The sequence below is a fragment of the Oreochromis niloticus genome, linkage group LG19 (genome assembly GCF_001858045.2).
Source record: "Oreochromis niloticus isolate F11D_XX linkage group LG19, O_niloticus_UMD_NMBU, whole genome shotgun sequence".
In the NCBI taxonomy this organism is placed as follows: Eukaryota; Metazoa; Chordata; class Actinopteri; order Cichliformes; family Cichlidae; genus Oreochromis; species Oreochromis niloticus.
The window spans coordinates 22717159-22724861 of NC_031983.2; the positions used below are offsets into that span (position 1 = coordinate 22717159).

The window sequence follows — 7703 nt, forward strand, 5'->3', positions numbered from 1 at the left end:
GTTGGTTTTCCTGTTTTTTGCTTTTTGTTTTGGGTCGTCAGGAGCCGACCCTTAGAGGGGGGGTACTGTCACGGACCCGGCTCTGGAGGACTCGGGGGGTCCGTGAGCAGTTATGGACTGTTGTTGTTATTATTATTATTTAGGGGCTGTGTCATCTAATGTTCGGTCCACAGTTGAATGTGTAGTGTGTGTGTGTGTGTGGGTTTGCTTCTCCCTCTCTCTCTCCCCGGTCCTCGGGGCTGTCTACGGAAGTGCGCGCCGTGGGAGAGGCGTGTCCTGGCGACTGTCGTCATTGGGAGTCCCTCTTCACTGTTGCCGGTCCACCTGCAGCTGATTACCTGACCAGCTGTTGGTAATCATCCTTCCCGGCTAGAGAGAGGGATTTAACCTGGACTCGCGGCGACAGTCGACGTGGGATTATTACTCCGAACTGGTATAGTCCGTGCGAGCAGCGTGAGCGTGTTTGTCGGCTAGCGTGTGGCTAATTGTGGACTCTCTGTCTTCCTCCAGGATAGCCGAGCGGAGAAGCGAGTTGGGGAGCACACGCACTAAGGGAGCTACAGCACGGGACGCACTGGGAGCAGGAGACGAGCACCATTGGAATATTGCACCTTTGAGTTTATTGTTGGACTTACCTGTCTGGTCACTGTAAATAAAGTGCACTGTGGCATCGAAGAGTCCCGCGTTTTGGGTCCTACTTTCCTCGTCCCCACGGTCTGCATGGCAGACCGTGACAATATACGTATATATATATATACATATACACATATATATATATATACGTATATATATATATACATATACACATATATATATATATATATATACGTATATATATGTATATGTATATATATGTGTATATGTATATATATGTATATATATGTATATATATGTGTATGTGTGTGTATATATATGTATATATATATATATATATATATATATATATATATATATATATATATATATATATATATATATATATATATATATATATATATATATATATATATATATATATATATATATATATATATATATATATATATATATAAAATAAAGTCTCACTGAAAGGAGTCAGTTGAGGTGGCTAGAGTACCTGGAGACATCCCACACAGACACAGGGAGAACAGGAAAACACCATACGGAATGGCTAGATGGTAGATTCAAACCCAGGATCTTCTTGCTGCGAGGCAACCGTGCTAACCAACATGCTGCTCTGACTCATTAACTCACCTGTTTAAATTGTGTTAAGGCTTAAATTCTAAATCTTTGTGTCGTAGCTGCTAGCTGTTTGCCAGGCTTCACGCCAGCTAATCGGAAAAATCGAATTTTTTACCGATGGTGCCTTATTTTACAATTCTGTGCTTTTTCACATGGTTGGATTTTCTAGTTTTTCAGTTACTGAGCTAAGCTAGCTGGCTTTCTAAGCTAGAGCCTAGCTGTCACAGGATGAAAGGCAAGTTAAACCCTGGACAGGTCACACAAGGTCACAGGAGAACCTTGTTTAAAATGCTGAACTGTGTCATCTGATCTGTGCGCCTGACAGAGCATCTGCAGATTCAGCAGTTTTCTAAAAACTGCATGCTTTTGCACAACTTTCCTGCATACATGGTTGAAATTGTTTCAGTTCAATTCAATGCAGTTTTATTTATATAGCACCAAATCGTAAAAACACTCAGCTCAAGGTGCTTCAAGGTAGAGAACCTACAACTGACTGCTGCAAAAAACAATCCAGAAATTAGAAGAGAGGTTAATGTTGTTTGCACAAAGAAGGTCCAGTCAGGCCGCATTTAATCATTATATAATAATCATTTCTTTTATTTTTTAAAAATATACACACTTCTATGTTATTTATGTCTATCTGGAATAAATTAAGTCTCATTGTGTGTTTCACTGTCATCTTTCTTGTCTGGACTGTGTGTAGTGTCTTCATCAGGAAGAAGTGGCAAGTTTGAGTCTTCCTTGGGTGATTAAGCTTTTTTAAGTTTCTGTCATGGTTCCGGGTGGTTTGTTGTTTTTTGAGCTTTGGTTTCTGGACTTTTTGATGAGTGCACTGAATTTTTGTTCCTGCTTTGTAATGAATTAGATTGGAGATACAAGCAGAAATGAGCTTCCTCTTTATGGTGTCTTGACTCTCCCTTAGAGATGTGCTGAGGAGCTTAATCATTCAGGAGAGGCTCAGCAAAGAGCCAGTACTCCTCCACACTGAAGGTAGACAGCTGAGAAAATTTAGGCAACTGACCAGGATATCTCCTGAATGCCTCCTAGGTGAGGTGTTACAGGATGAGGCCCACAGGAAGATACTTACATCCTGAAAGAGAGATTGTGTTTTTTGTGCTACTAAGAAACTTGCCATGATCCTTTTGGAAGAACTTTCCAAAGCAGTGTTTTTGTAAAAAAAAAAAACAACCCTCCCCCCAGAGAAACAAAAAAACAAAGTACCGACAACATTTAATCATGATTAGAAACAAAAATATAATCTTATCAGTCTTATCACGCAAATTGTGTTTTGGAATTTTGGCCATGTGAATGAAACACATCACATATCCATTTGTTAAGGAGTAAACACTGAGTATTTTCACATGCCACGAGAAAAATAGGGAGAAACAAAGTCCTCTGATATTGACGTCAATACTTTTCTCATAAATTAAAGCCGATAAATCTTTTGTAAATGTTGCCCGATTGGTCCCTTTTGGCTGCAGTTGTATATAAGCCAAACATGAGCAGATGTTCCGAGATACTGCAGAGGAGCTGAAGGCCATCTTGTTGGTTTGTGGTGAAAAGAGCTTTGGGATATGGGGGACTTCCAGATTTTCCGTCAACCCAGATAAGACAACCGGAAGAGCCACATCAGATAACACAACATCCACTGTGGGTGAATTAAAACAATGTTTCATTTGGAGGAGACAATCTTTGTACAGATCTGTTTTGACATTTAAAAAAAATGGTTTCTGTATTTACAGACAAATGCTAGTTTTAAAGTGCACAATAACAGCTGAAGTACGACATTCAGCTGTTATTTCTTTTCTCTGATCTCTCATGCTATCACACAAATACTCTGTCAGATTTGCAAATAGAAAGTGAAAGAACCTTCTTTGTTTAAGCAAAAATGAAACTTGAGTTCAAAGTTGGATTAGCTGGCATTGTGTGTACGTCTTCCTCATGGCAAAAATATCCGTTGGGCACACAGCTCACCCTCCTGTGTAATCAATTCACAGTCAAATGGGATTTCCTTCAAATAGAAGAAAATGAAATACTTTATCCCTAAATTTGGGATCTTATAGAAGAAGTGATTCAATAAACTCAAGTTACTGAAGAAGGATCCAAAAATCATTGTAGGTAAGGTGAGGAAATGTTAGAGAGAATATTCAGCTGCACAGTAAGCAGTACTGTTGGTGGTTAGCTTCTTTTGATTATCCACAGCAGTTACAGTTATTTGGAAGTGCTTTTTGTCACCTGATGGAGGAAGTTATGAATTTCCTCAGCGAATGACGTGGATGCATACCAAAATTTAGTAGTTCAAGTTTAGTAGTTTAGTAGGCCATAGAAAATACGTCTTGACAGAATGTCATCTGGTGTCACATCAGTTTTCCACATTTCTTCCTATTGTCCAGGTTAACATCTATGTTCTAAAGCCAGGTACTGTCAGAGGATTAGGAAGTGTGAATGTGTCGCATTGCAACGTTACATTGAAGGCATCAAGCGCCACTCATCCTAATCAGCTCACCGAGTTTGTTGATATTATTGGTGAAACATCCGCCACGATGATTGCTTGAACAGCTCCAGTGCAATGAAACCCTGTCATTTCCTCTATAGGTCCTCCGGGATTACAGCCTCGCTCAGGAGGCAAAACAGTGAGCACGATCAGCTGGTGTTGCCAAGAATGTAATATGAAGAAAAAGCACCAGTAGAGTTGTAAAAATAAACAACATCACAACAAGCAAGAAAAATCAGCCTTTTCCGGCAATAAAGTTAACATTTGAAACTAAATAAATAGATAACTACAAAAAGAGCTGCTTTAACAGACTGCCACTCAGCATGGCACCAAAAAACTCTTATGAAATGGACTGTGATATTGTTTTAAGCTTTTATAAACAGTAGTGACTGAAAGAATGAAATCACAGATACAAGGGGAATGAGATTCTTCCGAAAGGTTGCTGGCTCTCCTTTAGTGACTGGTTGAGGAATTCAGACTTGGTAAAGCTCTTACTCCTCCACATTGGAGAGGCCAGTTGAGGTGGTTCAGGCATCTGACTAGAACGGAGGAGGCCCTGTAGCAGACCCAAGACATGCTGGAGAGATTATATCTCTCAGCTGACCTATAAAGACCTGGGTGTCCCTCGGGATGGGCTGGAGGAGGTATCCGGGGGAGGAAGGTTCTGGATTTTTCTACTTAAACTGCTGCCCCCGTGACCCGGTCCTCCAGATAAGCTCCCAGGGTAACTATAGGTGCGTGCGTGGATGGATGGAAAATGTCCAGTTCTCCATTCCTTTATAAGCTAGTAGTTTAGTGCCCAAACCCCACAGAATAGTTTCAAGTTCTAATAGTTTCTAAGAGTTTACTGTGTAAATCTTTACTTGGCAAATCAATTTTTAGTGGATAAACCTAACCAAGATGTTTTAATGCCAGCACTTACCCAGCTAGTTGTTGTTGCCTAAATCTGAACCAAGGAGTTTTTAGATCCTGAGCATAGTCTGACATGTTGATCACACTTGGTCTGCAAATATTACACTTTTGCACTTGATGTTGCCTCATTATGTTGGCAGCATTTCTGAGCAGTGTAATATCATCTTTTACAGACTGTAACAGATGTAAGAAGATGTAGGAGCTTCCATTGAGAGGCCACATTTGTCAGTGTTCTTCAGGTGCCATAACTGGCATGTCATTCAAATCTTTACTACAAAAGTATCAAAAGAAAGAAGGGATGAGAAAAAAAGACCACTGGAAGTATTCTACTGGTGAGCAAACTACACTAAAGACCAACTGAAATATTACACTAAATAAGCACGCAAACAAATTATGCCATGCAAAAAAGTGAGTACCACTACCCGTGACTGGGGACAACCACAGGAGGAGAGAACAGGGTCAAATTAAAAGCCTACAGTCAGCACAACTACTAACATGACTCAAAACAATCAAACTACACTGACCATCCTAAAGTTAACAGCAGTCATTGCTCTCTCTGTAAACAAACAAAGAATTTGTAAATAAATATAATGTACAAATAAAGAAATAAAACATTAAATTATTAAAGCATCTGTGAGTCCCACAGATGGCGAACACAGCACAGTCCAGGAAGATAGCAGAAAGCACAACTGCCAACAATCACCTATTTAACACTTTGTGCCTCACTTCTGATTGGCTAGTCTCCCACTTAGCATCCCTATGCTGCAAGACTATAACTCATATTCAACATGCTGACACGCATCTGCCCTGCTAAACAGTCATTATGCAAGAAGCGCTCACTGCTCTGTATCTGTCAGCGACCTGTGATTTTAGAACAGGGAGCAGGAACAGTTTCTCAGTGCCATTAACTTTATTACAACAAATGATTAAATTTGCAGCGAAGCTATTTTTGTGAGGACATTAAAACAAAATTTAAACAGTCACAGAGTTTCCTCTCAATCACTGAAATGTCTGTTTATGGTAGGTTCTTCCTGTTTGTTAATTAATATTGTGCACCAGCCCTTTGTAAAGTGATATTTTTAGCACGTCCGGGTGTATAGAGTGATTTTACCATGTGTAAAGAGTGAGAAACTGCTTCCTACTTTCCCATTGTTTGATGTTTGTGTTATGTGTTTTTTCCAAGCTTCTCGATAGGAAGGAAAGCGGCACAATCAGCGAGCTAATTTACCTGGGGTCTGTATGAGTTTCTGTGAATGCCCATCGTTACTGTATGTGTTTCCAAACATGAAACAGAGGACAGATGGACAGAAGCTCCCAGGTTTTTCACATAATAATTCATTTATTAATTCTTAAACTTTGGGACTACTAATTTAGCTTATGACATCACACCTAAGCTTTCTATATTCATCTGTAAAACAAATGAGTAAAAACCCATTTTACAAGCTGATTAGACAGATTTTAAATAAAGTAAGTACTTTAAGACTATTGTAAACTACAGCCTTGACCCAGGGCAAGTTGTTACACTCTGTTTACTCCTGTGGTTTCTCTGACTTGTTGCATAACAAATCAGTTCACCGTGCAATCTTGAAGATTCATCTTCTCGAAGATTCTGGTCCTTAGTGAATATTGCAGGAGTAGTGAAACCTCTTAAATACTGTGCAGTATAAGTATTATAATTGCTCCTGCAGCTTTTTCTGCAACATATTTGCTCGGAAGAAATTGTAATTTGGTTTTATTTATTAGCTTTTCATACTAAACATTTTGCAAACATATGCACCTAATGCACAGAGGCTAAAAGAACGCTTTTTACTGTTTTGGCTGAAGCTATGTCTTCTTTGTTTGCTTCTATAGAAAAAAATTATACACAGAAATATTTTAGATGCCAAAAACACTAAAAGCATTGTTATAAAACAACAGTGCTCTCAGTTTGTTGCACACTGTGCATGACATACAGCATTGTGACATACCAGCGCAGAGCAGTCTGTGCATGTCTCATCCCTGTTAGGGCTGATGCTAGCTTGGAGATAGCGCATTTAAGAGAATGCGAACTGCAGTTCACTGCGGGTGTCATTCATAACAACGGTATGTTGAAGTTACACAAAGCTCCTTTAAAAATGTGGCAAGAGTGTTTAAACATTCTCAGTGTGAAGGGATATTCATAAGACAAACAGACTGGTTCATTCAGACTGAAAAATGTGAAGTCCTGCTCATTTAGTTTAACATGGGCTGTTTGTTTCTGGACCACACAGTGGGAACATTAGCAGCTGGTAATGAAGTACGCATAGTTTCATAGAGAGAGTAAATGGGAAGTTGAGGCCTTCGGACACACATTCATTGTTCCTTATGAACGTGTGAAGTGTTGCATAACTGTAATTATCACCTCTATGACATATGAGAGTGCACTGAACAACAGGTTAGCACAGGCTACTAAATGTCTATAAATAACACACTAAGAATCTCAGCACTTTAGTGGCCTTCATTGCAAAGTGTCATGTGCAAAAAGGTTAGTTTATATCGAGATGTTTGGTGTCACTAGGACGGGCGTTAGCTTCCTGTTTATTACAGAGAGGCTTCAGACTGAGATAAAATTAAACATGCTGTTTCAGTGACGCAAACAACTTCTGAGAGCACCTAGCTGCTGTTTGTACCAAGCAATATCCCGGATCAAAGTGAACCTTATTCTGCTATTTCCTTACTTTCGGTCGTATATACACTGTAGCAGCAGTGGGTGAGCATCTTGCACGAGGTCAAAGTTTCAGATATTGAGCTCACTGGTCTGAGGGCTATATTTGTAGTCAAAGCCACAGAACACGTAATATCCATGTAAATATTGTGACTTCCAGTGGCACACAGACGTCAGAGAGTGATTTAAATAATCTTAAAAGGCTGTAATGTAATTTAAAAAGACTTTTAGAAAAAGGAAATGCAAGGCAGTAAACAAAAGTAAATGATTTAAAGCAATGTTTAAACACTGCCACTGCACAAATGAAAAGGTTCATTAACAGGGACCTATTCACCTATTCAGCTTTTCGTGTCTTTGAAGTTCAAAGGTTGGATGTTCATATTAGAAATAAAC

General features: G+C 39.3%; 1 long non-coding RNA gene across 1 annotated transcript; it reads left to right on the forward strand.

The window, feature by feature from the left end:
* The first annotated feature begins 2 nt into the window (after positions 1-2).
* On the forward strand, positions 3-675 carry LOC109195913 (uncharacterized). Its single transcript, XR_002057353.2, has 2 exons — positions 3-433; positions 511-675. It is a non-coding gene; the product is annotated as an uncharacterized LOC109195913 (long non-coding RNA).
* Positions 676-7703: the final 7028 nt, after the last annotated feature.